Source organism: Oculina patagonica, chromosome 9 (assembly GCF_052425735.1).
Source record: "Oculina patagonica isolate OP01 chromosome 9, crgOcupat, whole genome shotgun sequence".
Classification (NCBI taxonomy): domain Eukaryota; kingdom Metazoa; phylum Cnidaria; class Anthozoa; order Scleractinia; family Oculinidae; genus Oculina; species Oculina patagonica.
Window position 1 is genome coordinate 10,905,035 of NC_135766.1, and position 19,565 is coordinate 10,924,599.

The window sequence follows — 19,565 nt, forward strand, 5'->3', positions numbered from 1 at the left end:
TTAGCGCCTCAAATGACGATTTTAACGGATTTTTGTTATTTGCATTTTTCTTTAAAATAAAAGGATATTCAATCGAAAGAACTATACAGTGTTTTAAGTTATACCCTAGCCTATCTAACATAAAAGTATGAAAGAAATCGAAGTTCCATCCTCTTGCCGAAAAATCGAGAAATTGTCTGATTCTTAGAGACCGGCATTCTTAAGTAAATTAGTAAGATACAGCTTACTCCTTTCTGTTTAATTCACCCCACCCTCTCGATAAAAATAGCCATTGCATATTTTATTCGGCAGCTTATAAAATATTTTGCTTAAACGGCCCTAGTCAGCCACACCTTTGTTTTTGTTTATAGTGATCCTTTTTATTTGTGTATTTTATTTTTAAAGTTGAAATTGTCATTCTCTCTATTGAGCGATATTTGAGTGCATGGAACATTAATTACCTCTCCGTCTTAGTAATAATCAACTTTATTTAAAGAGGGTGTACGCGTAACAGTAAAAAAGCCAGACGAGGGAGTAATGGACGCTTTAAAACACACTTTATTCAGATTTTACTGCTTTCAATACGTGTTGGACATGTATTTACAGAAATATCAAGTCTGGATGGAACAAGAAAATAAGATACAGGATCCCTGTCTTTTGAGATGCGATTCTCTATGCTAACAATCATTGGCCTGGCCCCGGTTGCTTAAAATGCTCGTAACACTTACTGTACTGGTATACAAAGTTGTACTTGTTACTTTGGGGAGTTGCATCAAATCACAAGAAAATGCGTACTCTTACGGTAATTTAGTTACATAAAAAAGTAAAGCATTTATTTTAAAGAATTATTAAAATTATGGAAACAGGTTGCTGAGGTCTTGCTACTATCGTTGAAAGCCTGCGGTCAACTTCCATCCAACCTTGTATAATGTAAATTTTCTTATTTCCTTTCATTAGCTATTTACATAAACAACTTAAATTACAAGTTCTGATTGTTTCGATCATAACTTATTGTCATAAACATCATTAATTGTAGTTTTGTATTTACAAAGATATCCCGCAATTAAAACCAAATCACCAAAAAAAGTAAAAACTAACAAATAATGTAATTAATTGTAAAATAAAAAAAAATGAAATTAAAAAAAAATTCTCAAGTTCCCTGCAAATTATGACCAGATCGCTTGTTTCATTTTTTTTAAATAATGATTTTAAGTTATGTAATGCTTTAGGTGATACACACTTGTTCAATCGAAAAGCGAAAATCGTTTCGAGTGCAGAGTATTAGAAAACTTATTCGAATGGGATGGATCCGTACATTTTTTTTTTTCGGAAGCAATATTACTATATCGTGCGCCTGTTAGTTCTTTCTCAAAATTTCCTTCCAGGAAGCTCAACCCGCATTCCGTAGCATGAAACAACTAGGTGAATTGCTTCACCCCTGCATGATGGGTTGTTAGTCCATCGCAGGCTATTCCAACTTTCTCTTAGGTCTCCCTAAAAATTCAGTGGTGCTTCTCGATGTGTTGAATATGTGACAAAAATAAAGTGTTGTTGTTTCTAAACCGGAAAACTCGTTCCCGATTACAGGTTGAATACAGAAATATAAGAGTCTGTCTGAAAAATCTATTTCGTATTGTGAGATACAATATATTTAGTTACCAAAGAATAAGTTTATTTCTCTTAGGTTCTCGTTTTAAGGAGCTAAATTTATCGTGGCTGCATTCCTACGCCAACCACCCCTTCCGGGATGGTCGCCTTATGAATAAAGAATCTGAAAATAATCCTTTCCTTCAAAAAAGTGCCAAAATCTTTCATCCGTACAAGGTATATTATTACTTTGATAGCACTGTTTGAGAGAGCCATTATGACATTCGTAAAGCGGATGACTTGGTCGGTTTCAAAATCCATCTTTGGCTGAGCTATCATGTCGTAGGCGACGTAAAAAAAGAAAAAAATATAAGGAGTAACAAAGGCAAAAGTAAGCGCAACAACAGTATATATACTACGGACCCTAGCAGCTCTAGCCATTGACCTGATACCATTATCTCGCTGAACATCAATGGTTCTCCTTGCTCTTGTCCATACGGTTATAATAAGCGATATATTTAGTCTAATTAGAATACAACTTGGTATAATGTATTGCAAAATCGTAGCACTTATAAATCTTATTCTGAACGGAAGATATTGCCGATCGTAAATGCAAATCACTGTGTAATGTGTACTGTTTAAATCATATCTTATCCCGTCGTATGTGGCGGCAGGGAATAAGACAAAAATAATCGCTGCTAACCAAGCAAACAACACTTTTCTTTGCACAGTAGAATAACTAAATGTTTGTGGATTTTGATGAGTCGCAAAATATTTCAAAAGTTTATAACTAACAGGTTGTTAATGGTAACACAAGGAAACAGACCCAGCAAATATCGCCCCATTTTACAAGCCCAGCCTCTTTGCGTGACATCAAAATACAATTGGAGGCACATATAAGGAATTGCAATTAAACTAGATAGAATATCTGAAATTGCTAAACTCTTAATGTAAAAATAAAAGTTCATTTGAAAGGAACATGTCCTCACAAACGAATTAGCTCTTTCCTTGGTCTTCAGAAAGAGTAGTATAAGAACATTCCCTCCAAAGGCTATTATCGCAATAGCAACCAGCGATAACAGTAGTGCGACTTTGGTCGAGGGGTTCATAGGTCTAAAGACGTAGATTTTACCCAAAAACTCTGTTCCATTGTCAGGTGCAGAGAAGTCAGTGTTTGCAAAAATGCTGACCGTCACATTAGTTCCAACCATTCCAGACCTTTTCGTCAACGGACAAACTCTATAGGGCAAAAGAAAATAACTCAAGTTCATTTCAATAACGCATTTTTGCATTGTTTAACTTCTGCAGTAAAGAAGGGTGACAAATAACCTCAAGGCAGTTTTAACAATAAACGAAACGACATTTAGCCTTGACCCTATAGTGCGATGGGGAAAATCGATCGTTTCCTATTCTTGAACTATAGATCTTAACCCAAAAACGTATTCTCGAACTAAGGAGCAAAATCACTCATCACCCCCTCCCCCTACAATTATCTCCCAACCGTGGAACAAGGGCCATCCATAAGGTTTTCGTTTTATAAAGGCATGGCAAAATAAATTTTCATTGAGAAAAAAGACCTTTGCTAGCTCAAAATTTTTCATGGATATGATTGCCATCTTGGAGTTACCATTTTACTTTTTAATAAATAAAAAAGCCTCGAATGTGCTCTGTTCTGTTGTAAGGCAAGCAGGAAGCGGCGATAGCACGAAAGAAGTGTAGTAGTGTAGTTCTATCGCCGCTTTCTGAGTGCTTTACAACAAAACAGAGCACTGCCGAGGCTTCTTTATTTGTTCTGTGATGAAGAATTCATTATTTTCCCGACGAATTCCAGTTTACTTCATTTGCAAAATTATTTTCATTTTTTTGTTAGAATGTTTCAAATGATTTGATTGGCAAACGAGACAACCGCTGTCAATCAAAAACCAAACTTGAGCTTCGTTTATGGTTTCGAGCGAAGAGCGATTGCTTGGAAGTTTACTTTTCAGTCAAAAAAATTATGATTTGAAAGCTATAAAAGCTATCATTTTGTGTAATGAAATCTTGCCGAATTGGAGCGATAAAAACATTAACTTTTCCAACATAACAATTACAAGAGAAAGAGCTCAAGGCTTAAGGGTGAAACTTTCCAGACTGCTGAGTTGAGTTTGAAACGAAGGACATGCAGTTATGTTTACGACAGCAAAATGATTACCCGAACTGGCGCAACGTTAAAAAGATTAATCTGCTTCCACTAAGGAGGGCGGAGCGGATGTAAGAGCAAGCTTTTAACGGATAAGAACGGTACGCATTATATGTTTGTTGAGGTTTGTTTCGCTGGGAGACATGAGATAACTAGTGATTGTCATATGGAATTAGCACATATTCATGTTAATTTTCAATACTTTTACTTGGACATAATTACAAAAAAAAAAAACTGTAGCTCGTCTTTAAAAAACACAGACAGCTTATTTGTTTGTTTGTTTTTTTTATTTCCTTTCGCTGTCTTACTTGTTAAGTGTAATGTCTACCTCCGTGATAAATAAAGCGCCCTTAATCGATGGACTCGACAGGTTGAGAAACCTTTGTTTATTTCGATACTTGATTGCTGCATTTTAATCGGTAAAGTATCTTTTGGTCGACCTCGAAAATCAAGTCAATTTCGTAAAGAAGTTTAACAACTCTCGAACGGAGTACTGTTTGGCATTAGTTGTTCTTCTCTCGTCCATTTAAAATCGGAGAATAAATTTTGGCCAGTGTATTATAGCAACCCGAGCCTCTCAAAGATGACAACAGAAACATGTAATTAAGTGATTTGTGAAATCATAATTTTAAAAACAATTTAATTAAGTACACATACCTGAATAAAAATCAATCCCCATATTTAGTTTACTAGTGCATTACTCTGTTCCGTGTAGCAACGTCCCGGCCACAGGCATTTAGTGACTTTTCCTATAAACAACGCAAATACTAAATTTGAATATCAACATTCGAAATTTTTATCAACATCCAAGAAATTCATCCTTTCATTCAAATTTAGTTAAGTGGCATTTTAAGATAATAATATTAACATACATGCAAAACAATTAATATATAGTAAACACATGAAAAATGATTTATGTTGAAAATTTTTTTTTGGAATGGAACCCTAAGAAATTTGCACAAAATCGCTACTTCTGTTCTTGAAATTAGCAATTCTAGCGAGTGTTATATCGTTAAATAATCAAAATGAACGATGCTTCCGGGAAAGAATCATGTTTTTAATGCTTAACAATTCTGGGTTATGCTTATCATTGACTTTTTCTCAAATAACAAAAGTATATCTAGTAATTTTGTTTCAATTTGTACGCGATGAACTGCAGCTGAATAAAATACTCATATCTCCACTGAACCCTATTCAGACCGGGCTTTTTTGGATCTTTTCAGACCGACCCTCCGTAACTTCCAGATTATTTAAGCATTCACAATGAAACTTAGAGGATATATAGTATGTCCAAAACTCTATCTTTTGATGTATGTCACAAGGGATGATGACATCACCTCACGTGACAATTAGATCATGATGTCAAAAAAGCCGCCATCTTGGAACCGCCATCTTGGATTTTAAATTTTTTCCATATCGTCAGAAAACCGCCCAAAATTACCGCAAACTACTCAAAATCCATAAAAAAATAAAAAAAACTCTACTCAAGGTGTAAATAATTGCATAAAGGTATTTCTTTTATTAATAGGAAAACAAAATTACAAATTTGGGAAAACATGTCTGTCAAAATGCCTTTGCCATGGTAACGTCAGGTTACTGACACAACAACCTATCCTACCAAATTATTCGCAGATAAATTTTAGCAGCGTTCAGTTGAATCTTAAAAAAGTTATTAGCGTTCAGTCAAATTCTTGGCGACTGTGTTTCGAGAAAGTGAAAAATAACAAAACATTTACATATCTTTAATTGAGCTTTTCAGGCCAATGTTAACAAACACTGAAACAAATATTGTAAATGAACTAAACATGGTTAAAAATCCCAACTAGCAGAAAGCAGACCAGTTGGCTATTTACAAGCGTAGCCGAGGAGTTGAACTCACGACTACCGAGAAAAACAACAGCTAGTGGCCAGAACTGGACTTGAACTCGCGACCAGCGGATTTCAAGTCCAGCGATCGAACCACTCGGCCACGCTGCCTCCTTAATTGTAAAATTTTGAGTAAATACGAGCTTCCGGTACGGATAAAATATAGTTTGTACGGATTTTTGTCGTAACACTGGATAATGAGAAATCAACCCCAAAGCGTTCAGTTACCATATTTTCTCGATTGAACGCCGGGCCTCGAATTATAAAGCCGGGTTTTCCAGGTGAATTTGTAAATTATTTCCTTAAGCATTTATGTGAGGTATAAAAAGCTGTAGCTGTAATGGCAAGAGATGTAACTTTCAAAAATAATGTTAAAAACCTTACATAATAACCACCGATCTCAAATAAACTGAACGAATCAAAGAAACGCCGGGTCCGCCAGGCCAAGTTTGAAATAAACGCCCAAGCGTTTAGTCATCCCCTAAAAAGGACTAAGTGTGATCAAGATAAGTTTGATTTTTTTTAAACGATCATTTGTCGTTGTTTCTGTATTTATGAGATTACAATTTGTCAACGACTGGTTTGTACTTGATTACATTGACCAGTGTTGTCAAAGCTTAAGCATGCATTTAGTAGGTTTAAGGAGGAAGTAGAAAGTGAGTCCTTTTAACCCGGTCGCAATCTGGTCTTCGCTGCTGAGAATACAGAAAACTTCAATTTTTTTGGAAATTTCGCGTGGAAAGCGGTTCAATTTTTCATCTGGCGATCGCTTTAAAGATAGACTGAATGTACTCCAATGATTCTTTTTTTCTGTTTTCTTCGACCTCAGTATAATTTCATTTTCTCACCGAATAGCGTGTGTCTCTTTAAGAGCTGAGCAACAAAGTAACATCTTAAAAAAATGTCGAATAAAACGTAAAACAATATTTAATAAGGTTTTGAGGAGCTGAAAGGCCTTGCTTGGTCAACTCTTTAAAAATAAAGTTTTGAATAAAAAGTATTAAAACAGATCATTTTTAACGTTTCACAGGTGACTCAAAATTTTTACAAGAGCGAAACTGTCGCAACAGAGATTAGTCTCATTTATATATTAAAAAAGTAAATATAAGAAAGAAAAACGATGTTTTCCCGAATTCTGTCATTTGTAATCAGCATTTTCATTGTAATCGTCACGAGATCTTTTCTGAGTGTTTCTTTGGATGGCATTTCAGTAACCATATAAAAGTTTTCATGAGTTGGCTCATTATAGAGCCCATTGGGTTTGGAGGATATATTCCACACCTGTTCTCAATTGTAATGCAGTTTTCCTGAAACAGCTGCTTTGCAAAATGTCGGTGCTTTAAAAAGGAACAGACTTTTTAATTAATGCTATTATACTATAAGGGCGGACATGATCAACGCCTTCTTGTACATGTACGTATTTCCGTGTACAGTACAACGAATCTACTCTGCAAGTGAATGGTGATGATGTTTCATTATCTTTTCTAAACTTTTGAACACCAAGATGGCTGAAAGAGGGAAGCTGAACAACGGAAACACACAGAAATAGCACAAAATCATGCCGAAGGGAAAGGGTAATGAAACTTCGAAGGAGCCAAAAGTAATGCTGCACGGTCAAGGCCAGCAAAGCAAACTAAAACAATCAGTTTTACCGAGCATTATAACCGTTTCCCGAGCCGCCAACCATTCACTCGACAGTTGTCTTCGAATTTCTGGTCGTCCTATGGTAGCAAGTGTATGCCAAATGTCCGTATAACGACAAAAAGCACTTTTTCATTAAGTGGCATGTTTAAAAGATAAAACAAATTCACGATTTTTTTGATATTCTATTTTATGCAAAGACTACCATAACGACATCTGCTTTTTTGCTAAGATCGCCGAAGCAGAAGAATACAAAGATATAAGGAAATAACCTTCACTAAATGCCAGCGCTTATTTTACGACGAAACAAATGTTCCCACTTCCTGAAAAATAAACTTTATCGGCCGGTTTTTTTTTGTGTTTCGGTGAAATCATTGCCGCTTTTCGCCTATATCCAGCCGCCCTTGTGGAGCACGTATACACCTGATTGAAGAAACGTTGACCCGTGAAAAGCCTAAACGATAAACGATGCGACCCAAATGTTTACTGGGAAATCGGAAAAAGTAATCGTCTTCTGTGACAGAATGAACATAACCATACGACAGGTTGCATAAATCATGCTTTTATAGAAAAATTGAAAATATTACCTTGATTATAAATAAATGGAATACTACTAAGCTTACCAATGCTGTCTACCCATAATCCCATTCGGTCTTATCGTTCATAGTTTGAGCTTTTTACGGGTCAACGTTTCTTCAATCAGGTATATGTTCATGGTTTTTCAATTGAACTCCAGTAAAGCCATCGGTTTACTTCACTTTCCGTAATTTGACGATGTTAAAAATAGAAACAAAAATTAGGGAAACATACGCAAAATCCACCTACCATGCATTCGACAACAAGGTTCAAACTTCAGGGAGTCTATGATAGCCGGAAGGATCGAACTTCAGGGAGTCTATGATAGCCCTATCGAGGAAACGCACTATTTCGGTTTGAAAAGAAACGGCGACAAATCCAGTTTTCGTTTTAAGGCTAGGCTTTTTAGTGGATATTCGTTTGCGTTATGGCTGTTTTACTAGCAGTAATTTCTTTTTCGGATTAAAAGTACAGAGGTGCTTCTGTGACGTATTATATGCAAGTGCCAATAGCATGGCATGAAAAATATATAAAGAAAACTGCAAAAAAGGGAATGGTCACTTCAGTGAGAAAGAGAATGGTCACTTTTGTGAGCAAACAAAGTCCGAAATGCACCTGTTCTTCGATTAATCCGATAAATTTATGGCAAACGATGTGGAATTATACTCATCAACAAAAGCAGTCATTCAAGGTATCACGGAAGGAAAATTGGTGTTTTTGTTCCAAGTGAAATTGTGTGCAAACCATCAATGGTAACCCCAGTAAAGTATATATTTTCAGAAAACTTATTAAAGAAAAATTGCAATTTAGACAACATCAGCATTTTGTTTGCAATTATGATGTTGCGCAACATTAGCTTTTTTTTAGAAACAAAATGCTGACGTTGTTTATTATGGTCTATATTATCAAAACAAAATCCAAAATCCAATCTTCATTCTATAAGCTTTCGGAAAATATAAACTTTATTGGGGTTACAATTGATGGTTTGCACACAATTTCACTTGGAACGAAAACGGCAATTTTCCTTCCGTGATACCTTAAATATGCAATTTTTGAAGTTGATTGGTAATCATTGAAGCATTCATTGGAAATCATTAAAGTATTATTATTACTGATCGTTTCCTAAATATTTTTCATTAAGATCCCATATAACGAACATTTTTTCAAACAATTTAATTTGCTTAAAATATTCAATTTCGGTAATCAGACACAAGAAAGAACAAGTATAAATGTAAAAGATATTTTGAAATTTGATTCAGAATTAAAAATTACCACGGAACCATAAGAAAGACATCTGATCTCAAGTCTCTATCTTCAACAGAAACGTGAAATAACATTCTTAAATTCGTTTCTGACAAATCCAATATACTAAAAATTTAGAGTCGAGTTGAGATTAACTTGTTATATTTTCTAGTACCCATGATTCTGAATGATATGTCCCAAATATTCGTTTAAGGAGGCTCGATGTAGTTTATTTAGCCCTAGGGTGGTTGTTGTGAAAATGAAAATTATCTAGGAAGCCAATGTTCGATTGTTGCCAAAATACACCATAATGATCAAATATGACCAAAGTTTAATTTTTTACTGGCCGCTTAGTCACAAAGGTTACCATAGCAACGATTGTTACTTTCTTTTGTTTTCAAACAAGATTGATTTTCTCGAAATCTAGATTGACTCTTGGTATTCATTTTTTGATATGTTAAAGTTTAGTAGATTGACTAACTGTTGACGAAATTTTAGAAAAATCTGTAAGAGCGTTTTCAAGTAAATCAAGGATGAAGTTTTCAGAAAAATCCCGTTTTAATGTGAAATAGGCGCTTTTAAATTGTTTCTTATTATCTGAGCGCAGTTATTCAAAATGAAATATAAATATTTAAACCATCAAAGAACATTATCTGAAAGCGAGCGAGTTTTTGCTTTAATTTGTTAAAATATATCGACTGCCGATTGTAGGAAACTACAAGAAGTTACAAAAAATTCATTCTTGATTTTCTCTAAAACGCTCTTACAGATTTCTCTAAAATTTTGTGTACAGGTAGTCAATCCACTATAATTTATCATATCAAAAAATGAATATCAAGAGTAAATCTAGATTTCGAGAAAATCAAGCTTGTTTGAAAACAAATGAGAGCGACAATCGTTGCTATGGTAACCTTTGTGATGAAGTGACGAGTGAAAAATTAAACTTTGGTCATATTTGATCATTATGGTGCATTTTGGCAAAAATCGAACATTGGCTTCCTAGATAATTTTCATTTTCAAAACAACCATCCCAGGGCTAAAAAAAACTACATCGAGCCTCCTTAACAGTTCTTATGGAAGTAAATTTGCATGTATGAAATATCAGTTACGTGAACAGCAGGTCAAAATTTAGCCATGTGCAAAATAATATCCCAATTTGCCATTTTACTTCCAACGAAGTGTTTTATTCATTGCGTTCTATCGGTTAATTTCTCCACGCCATTGGCAGGATGAATAAAGTTACGGGTTAAAGACTCTGCATAAATATATATATATATATATATATATATATATATATATATATATATATATATATATATATATATATATATATATATATATATATATATATATATAACAGAAGATGAACAAATCAACTGTACATTTGACTTGGCATTTTATTACTATTTAGTTTCGTACTACACAACCGTGCAGCACTCATCAGATAAAATTGCCAAATGCGAATTTACATCGTTACACTGATTTGAAATGTACATGCGGCCGTTGGAAATATGATAGCTAGAAAAAGTGAACTATTTTACAAAACAATACAATACAAAGTGAAAGCTATTGCGTGACAAGAGAAACTTCAAAATTTAGCATTCTTCAGGAGGAATTTGTTTGCGTGTCTACATGATGTCACCAGTTCATTTCGCTTGTTCAGAGAGCCTAGCTCAGGTTTACAAATAATAAAGTACTTCTCCCAGAGGCATGGATTACATCGTTTAGAAGCGGGGTTATATGGGGCAGCTTGCTTTAGAATTCTCCAAGTGACTTTGAACTTCGACTTATTGTCTTTCAAATGCCAGATGTGTTTACTTAGCTCGGTGCTGAACCTTTTGTTTGAATTTGTAAATGAGGTTTTGTGATTTGAGTATCTGGTCTTAAAAGAATTTTCAGTTAGCCCGACGTAGGTTTGGGGAGGGTTGTTGTCGTCTGTCGTGACGGTCGCTTGGTAGATAAGCGATTCTTTGAGGCAGTTTCCGTCCATAGGGCACTCAGCTGGTTTTCGACAGTTGCATGTTTTAGGCGGCACGATCTTTGAGTGTAAAATGGATTTATTATGGCCGTCGATGTTTTGCTTTAGGTTTGGCATGCAGCTGTAGCTGATTTTAACTGTGTTACGGTTAAAGATCTTATGTAACACATGCTCCTTAGGAAATTCTTCGTCAAGGATCTTGAGGAATGCTTGACCGACGTTGGTGGCTACATTTCTGCTGTACGGGGGGTTGTACCAAATTATCTCCCTCTTTCGGTTCTTTCTTTCCGGGCTTGCAGGTTGGATTGGCGTTTGGGGTGTGAAGGTAAGGTGGTGTGTGTATCCGCTGTTGTTGAGGGCTTTCTGGTAGATTGGCGCTGCTTTATTAAAAGATTCTTCATCGAAAGAAATCTCAGTCAGTCGTCTATTAATAGATTGCGGGATGTTGTCAATAATACGCGGCGGGTGATTAGATTTCTTGTTGACATAGAGCGGGATGTTGTTAGGTTTGTTATATGGCATGTGTTTACCACTGGACAGGTTGAGCGTGACATCAAGGAAGTTAACTATCTTTTTGTTGGCTTCTATCGTGATTTTAAGGCCATGCTTGCCGAAGATGTCGCATAGGTCTTTCTTTATTCTTTCTGTTTGCCGAGGCGATGCCTGGGTTACTCCAAGGCCGTCGTCTCTGTACAAACCAAAGTTGTAGCCATGCTTCTCTTTGATAGTGTGCAGGAGGTAGGCGCCAACGAGCTCACATGACTCTGCACCGTCGTAGCTGCCCATGGTTACATCAAAAAGGTTAGAAGTTGTCTTCTTTCCCCATGATTCACCCTTGCTGTAGAGGAGGGATTTCTTCGCGTGGAGTATTATGTGGCGTTCGTCGTCAGTGATGTTGACGTAGCTGGAAGCGAATTGCAGAGCTGCGCTAAGAAGGTCAACAGAGATAGAGGGATAAAAATCGACCACGTCGAAAGCGATGAACGTGTATCTCTCTTTATGCTCTATGCCGTTGAACCAGTCCAGGACAGCCCTAGTGTTCTTCCATTGGTTTAAGCTCAGGTGGTTAGTGATGGTCGTGTTTACTCGGTCAAGGATTTGCTTACTGATTTTGCCAATCTCTGATTTTGCTGGGTTTATTAGGCGGCAGGTAGCGTTGTTAGCGTAGGCGGCAGGTAGGGTTGTTAGGGTTGTTATTTATCAGTGTAACGATGTAAATTCGCATTTGGCAATTTTATCTGATGAGTGCTGCACGGTTGTGTAGTACGAAACTAAATAGTAATAAAATGCCAAGTCAAATGTACAGTTGATTTGTTCATCTTCTGTTATAATCACGCTCTAGTTTACTATTGAGCACTCTGAAAGCAGTTCTGCAATTCAACTCGATATATATTATATATATATATATATATATATATATATATATATATATATATATATATATATATATATATATATATATATATATATATATATATGCAGCGCTTGTACTTCCGCTTCTTCTTGCGTCTCTAGTGAAAATCATACTTTACGCCTTTCCTGTTCTTAATGTTCACGATAGGTTGATCGTTTTGTATATTTTATCACTATCGCACCCTTTTTTTAAATAAGTGTTCCGATTATTATTATTTTTTTTAATGAAACTGTGTGTGTTCTGTCTTTCCCATATCCGTTAAAATTTTTGCTGCATGAATACAACATGAACCACAAAAGATTTTTCCTTCAATAGGCTTCATTATAACAATTTGGACCATTTAAGGTAATTGAGGTGTAGACACATTCATCATAATACTAGTAAGACCAGGAAAAACAGGCTAAAGTATACTGTCCAAAGCAGACAGCGTGAAAGCGCAAAGCACTGCCAATTCTTGTAAGCCGAAGGTAGGAGTTCTTATAATTATTAATCATTTTTATTTGGTTATTATTGTAAGACATACATTTGATTGCAAGGCAGGTTAAGATCTCCTTTAAGCTAAAGTATACATTTCGGAAGAAAATTGTCCACAAAACTGTGATGTTTTTTCTTCTTGAATATATGATATTCCATGCATGTACATTCACTTCCATAAGAATTGTTAACGAGGATTATGGTTAACAAACTTGGAAGCAAGGAAACAAGGAAACATAACCAAAAAATCTTAGCCTAAGTCTAAATCATCAAAATTTCAGGTTTGTTGGACAAGACGCAATTTATCATGTTTATGTTCAAAATTAACAAGGTTCTGAATCTACTTAAACACCTTTCCTTAACGATTTAATTACTTGCTCTTTCACCGGACAGTTAAGCGCGCGAAACTGAATATTTTTGCGGAAAAAAAATAATTTAAATGAAAGCGCACGTTTATATATTCAGGGCGTAACATGTCGATCAAATCGATCATTGAAAACGTCAACGATAGGTGTATAGTACACGATATCTCTCTTTAATTATCAAGGGACAGGTATAATATGTCGATAAAAGTCGAAAATCGCACCAGGAACAGATTCCAGGAACAGATGAAAATGTAAACAGCTGTGTTCATTTCATCGCGTTCAGTTTTAACAGGTTTAAGTGGAAACTCATCCATGTTCTATTGAAAATCTGAAAATCTGATCGGTTAAAATAAATTTATTTTTCACAAGGTGTGGATTTCGGTATTGCCGTCTTCACTGCTCCTAAATATCTATCTTGTACCGTTCATTTCTTTTAATGCCATACATATGCCACGCGCGTGTTATTGCATAACAGAGACACGCGCGTATTATTGCATAACATCAGATAATGAATGACAGAAATCTGTTGTTTTGATCTTGAAATGAAATAGTTTGGTAAAAATTGGTAAAAAATTTATTTTTTGGCAATTTACTTTTACACGAGGACCGTAAAAAAAGGGGGGGGGGGAGCCCTAGCAGCTACTTTTGTGTCTCTCGTTTTTTTTAATGCAGTTATCGTGCCTAAGATGACCTCAAGCTAGAACCGTTTTTATTATCGAATGTATGGTAAGTAGATAATGCATATGTTGCCTAATATCATTTATATGTTGATATAATTAAATCAATCAATTTCGTTTTTATAACGGCTTCTCTTCACGAGAGAACACAAACGTAAACAAATATTAAATTGATATCGACAAAGGCGGTATATGACATGAATTAAAATAGTATATAATTAGGCAAGCCCAATAGCAGAGCCCTATTGTCATTTATCATTCACTGAACTTAATACGATATTTCCATTCTTGTAAAAAAGCATCAAGAATTTTAAAACTACGGTGGCCAATAGGTGCAATATGAATATCTGATGGAACAATGTTCACGGCAAAACAAATATTCTTGAGGCAGAACAAAATAATCTGGCAAAAATTACAAAATAGTCTCAAGACTAAACAAGTCAACTCATGCTCGCAAAAGAATTGCATCATCATGTGTAGTTATGAGTAAATTTCAACGCGGAGAGTTATTTGAAAATACCTGCAAAGAGTTTACCTTCAGAATAATTAATCTAATTAACTTCAATTCCGTGAATCCTGGCTTCCTCCTACATTGAACTTCGTGGTTTTGCCAGAGTAGAAGAAGAAGAAGACTTTAATTTATATTTGTTCATTTCAGTACCGTCAATTCTAATCTCGAAGTTCCGACGGTCTTGTTAATATGTTTATAAGGATCTTTAATTCCTATAGGATAAGGAGACGTATTCAATTGTAGAAAGGTTAGCTTTCTACTTCAGGTTAGATGTCTTTTTTATGGTTCTGTGGTAATTTTTAACTCTGCATCAAATTTCCAAATCTCCTCAACATTTATACTCGTTTTTTCGTTTGTCTGTTACCGAAACTAAATATTTTTAGCAAATGAAATTGTTCGAATTGATATCTCAAAAGTCCATGCATATATTCAGATGTTGGACTCAGAAATAGGTATTAAAACGAAAAAAATTGTTCATAGGATGGGACCTTTATGGAAATATTTTAGGCCGGAATCATTCAACTGCAGTACACAAATGATTGCTAATGAACATCATAATATTGCTTTCATTGATGAGTATAATTCCTCATCATTGCCATTGAATTTTGCTTAATTCTCCGATTTTCCAAGAACAAATGCATTGCGGAATTTCTTTGCTCACATTTTGACCATTTCCTTTTTTGTAGTTTTCTTTATTCTTGTCATGCCATGCTATTGGCACGTGCATATTATTACGTCATAGATGCACCTCCGTTCTTTTGATCCGGAAAGGAAACTTTTTGCGTGATAAAATAACCCATAACGCAAACGAACATCAACTAAAAAGCGTAGCCTTAAAACGACAGCTACATTTGTCGCTGTTTCTTTCCAAACAGTAATAGCGCGTTCCCTTGATGCGGTTATCATTGACGCCCTGAGCTCGAACTTTATTGTCGAATGTAAGTAGATAATGAGTATGTTTCCCTAGCTATGTTTTATTTTCATTTTTAATATCATAAACTCAGGGTACGTTAAGTCAATTTTAACCTATGGCTTTAATACAGTTCAATTGAAAAATCATGTACATTTACGTGTTTGATAAGAGCGGCTGAATGAAGGCGAAAAGCAGCAAACATTTCACTAGAAGATCAAAAAACCGGCCATTAAAAATTTATTTTACAGAAAATTGGAACATTCGTTTCGTCGTAAAATAGGGGCTGGCAATTTAGTGAAGTTTGTTTCCTTATATTTGAGCCTTGTCTTCTAAGCAAAAAAAAAATGCGTTTGGGCAGTCTTTGCAAAAATAGGATATCGAAAAAAGTGTAATTTTCTCTTTTTAAAACAGGCCACTCGCGAAAAAGTGCCTTCTGTCCTTATACGGACATTTGGCTTACACTTGCTACCATAGAACGACCAGAAATTCGAAGCCAAGTGTCGAAATGGTTATAACACTAATTAAAACTGTTTATTTTTGTTCGCTTTTCTGGCTTTGACCGTGAGTATAAAAGAGGATATCGTGTACGGTTGTGTGCGGTCCAATCAAAAGACTTGGCACCTTTTTTGATCCTTTGTAGTTTGTCCGGTTTCAGGAACCCTCTCCCTCCGTATTATTTTGTGCTATTTCTGTATGTTTCCTTTGTTCATCTTCCCTCTCTGAGCCATCTTAGTGTTTATAAAATAGATGATTATCAGATTTTTGCTGTTTTGCGTGTATTTCCTTTGTTCATCTCCCCGCTTTGAGCAAACATGGTTTTCATAAAATTAATGATAATGAAATGCAGGTTGCATTGTGTGAAGATTAATTCAAAGATGGAAAAAATAATGCAAAATCATCACCATTTATTTGCAGAAGTAGATTCATTGCACCGTACACGGAAACACGAATAAAAAGGCGTACTGATTAAGTCCGTCCTTATGGGGGAGCATAATAGCATTGATTAACTCAACTGTCTCTTTTAAAGCAGCGACATTTTGTAAAGCAGCTGTTTCTTGAAATCGCATTAACAGGATTAATATAATGAAAATCAATTGCAATTGAAAACAGGTGTTGAAGACACCCTCCAAACCCAATGGGCTCTATAATGAGCCAAATCGTGAATGAAAACGTTTATAATTATGGTTAAATGCCATCTAGAAAAAAAAGTAACAATGCGTAACAATTAATGCGAAAACGGTTATTACGTATGACAGGGGTTGGGAGAACATTTATATCTTTTTTTATCTTATATATTTCGATTCTTTTTTTTAAATACATATAAGAAGAATTACTTAAATACTGAGAACAATATCTTTCTTCTCCTAATGAAGGAAATGAAACGCCACAGATCGGGGTGGAAGCGCTGCACTTTTTCTATCATTCGAGTCCTTCGTTTGTAGTATTGCTTCAATTCCGCTCTTGTAAAAATTTTCAGACACTTGTAAAACATTAAAATTTCATTGCACAGGAAAATAAATGATCTGTTTTACTAACTATTATTAAAAAAAACTTTTTTTTACTAAATTGACTAAGTCAGGATTTTCATCCCCTCGAAAACAACATTAAATATTGTTGCACGTTTCATTTGGCAATTGTTAAGATGTTACTTTGTTGTCCAGCTCTTTTAAAAAACGAGAGTTTTGACAGTTGAGTAAAAAAAAGAAATAGAAATATAAGTTAAACGGCTAAATTTAAAGAAACCCGATACTCATTGAGAAGTAAATGGTTTTTATTAATAAATAAGAAAAAAACATGAAATAATAGGTCGCAGAAAACAAAAAAAGAACCATTTGATTGCATTCGGCCTCTCATTAAAGAGATCACTCAAAAAAAAAAAATTGAACACCTTTCCAAGCGAAATTGCCAAAAAGAAAAAAAAAAATGAATTTTCTGTATTTTCAGCCGCGAAGACTGGATTGTGACCGGGTAAAAAGCCCACTATTCTACTTCCCACTAAATCTATCAAATGCATGCTTAAGCTTTGCCAACATTGTTCAATGTAGTTAAATTCAAGCCAGTCGTCAGAAGGCTTTTGTTAACATTATTTTTGACAGTCATATATCTTGCCACTACCGCTACCGCTTTTTATACCTCAAATCAATGCTTGAGGGGATAATTTAACCTGGAAAACCTGGTACGATAAATGAACGATTTGGGGTTTATGTTTCATAATCCAGTGTTAAGACAGAAATCCGCAAAAACAGTATTTCACTCAAATTTCAGCTTTTTGCACAGTTGCTAGCATCGCTAAGAATCTTTGTCAAGTTGAGTTGCATACCACGGCCCTTCTTAAGTGAAGATATGAGTTTTTCATTCATCTGCGGTTCATCGCGTACAAATTGAAGCAAAGATAACAAGATAGACTTCTCTTATTTGAGGAAAAGTAAAAAAAAAATAAGCCTAACCCAGCAAGGCCAAAAGCTATCCGGTATTGTCGCAAATATTTTAATATTTTCACAAGTGAGAGTCCTGTCATTATTTTTGTGGTTTACTGCTGCTTACGCTCGTGTGAAAGCGATCTAGGAGATGTTTTACATGAACGATGATCAAAGTTCTATAAAGTTTTTTGTGTCAGCGACCACATTGCGATTTAAATCCGTTGTTTCATAATACATTATAGTAATATTCATAATAATTCAACAACACGGCTTTCCACATTTCAGACGCAAGGAAAGACTTTGTCCACTCCTTTTTTTACATTTTCTTAAGCATTAACAACATGATTATTTCCTGGAAGCATAGTTCATTTTGAATATTTAACGATATAACACTCGGTGGAATATTGTTTAGTTTTAGAACAGAAATAGCGATTTTGTGCAAATTTATTCGGCGTCCATGCAAAAGAAACATTTAGCGTAAATTATTTTTTATGTATTTACTGTATTTATTGTTTGCACAGATCTTTATCTTAAAATAATTAACTAAATTTAAATAAAAGGGTAAAGTTCTCGAATATTAATATTCAAATTTAGTATTTGTGTTGTTTAAAGGAAGAGTCACTAAATGCCTGTGGCTGGGACGTTGCTACACGGAACAGAGTAATGCACTAGTAAACTAAATATGGGGATTACTTTTTATTAAGGTATGTGTACTAAACTAAATTGCTTTCAAAATTAGTATTTCACAAATCACTTAGTTTACATGTTTCAGTTCTTGTCCGATTATGAATGGACAAAAGCAGTACAAATAATCGCAAATTGTACTCCGTTCTAGAGTTGAACATTACTCTTCTTTCCGAAATTGACTTGTTGTCTTCCAAAGATTTTCGAAGTCGACCCAAATAAACCTTCGCTTTTCTGACTTTCCGTTTTTTTTCTTCTTTTCGAATTCGTTCTTATTTTTTTGAATCATATTTTAATTTAACTCTGTCCATGATTAGCGTTCTCACTTTATATAATTGTCATATTTTTATTTATATTTTGCACTCAACTCCCAAAAAGCCAACGCAAATCAGCACAAAAATAATAAAGAAAAAATGTTCAACAATGACACGAGCATGTGGTACTGATACTGGTTGGGCGCACTAACCTACTGAACTACGGGATACTCTTAGTGAGCTGGGCCTTTTACTAGGTTGATATGTGACACGCGTCCTGCATACTACTAGGATCAGCAATGTCGAAATCATCAAGTGTGTAGTAAATAATAAAGATGGTAATTTTTAAGGTCGGTGATAAATAATGAAGAAATATTGTTCAACAATGTCACGAGCATGGGACGAAGAAAAATTCTGAGTCCTCGACGGAAATGAAACCCATGGCCTCCCAGATACTGGTTGGGCGCTCTAACCAACTGTTCTACGAGAGACTCGTTGTGAGCTAGGTCACTTACTAGGTTGATATGTGAAACGCGTCCTGCATAATGCTAGGATCAGCAATATCGAAATCATCAAGTGTGTAGTAAATAACAAAGATGGTAATTTTTAAGCTCGGAGATAAATAATGAAGAAATATTGTTCAATTGCAACAATGGCACGAGCATGGGAAAAAGAAAAATTCTGAGTCCCCGACGGGAGTCAAACCCAGTCCCAGATACCGGTTGGGTGCTCTGACCAACTGAGCTACGACACGCGTTCTCTAATTTATTTCCTTTTGTCCTATAGATTTCGTCCGTTGACGAAA

General features: G+C 35.1%; 1 pseudogene; it reads right to left on the bottom strand.

The window, feature by feature from the left end:
- Positions 1 to 1,686: 1,686 nt before the first annotated feature.
- On the bottom strand, positions 1,687 to 2,777 carry LOC144666579 (uncharacterized; annotated as a pseudogene).
- Positions 2,778 to 19,565: the final 16,788 nt, after the last annotated feature.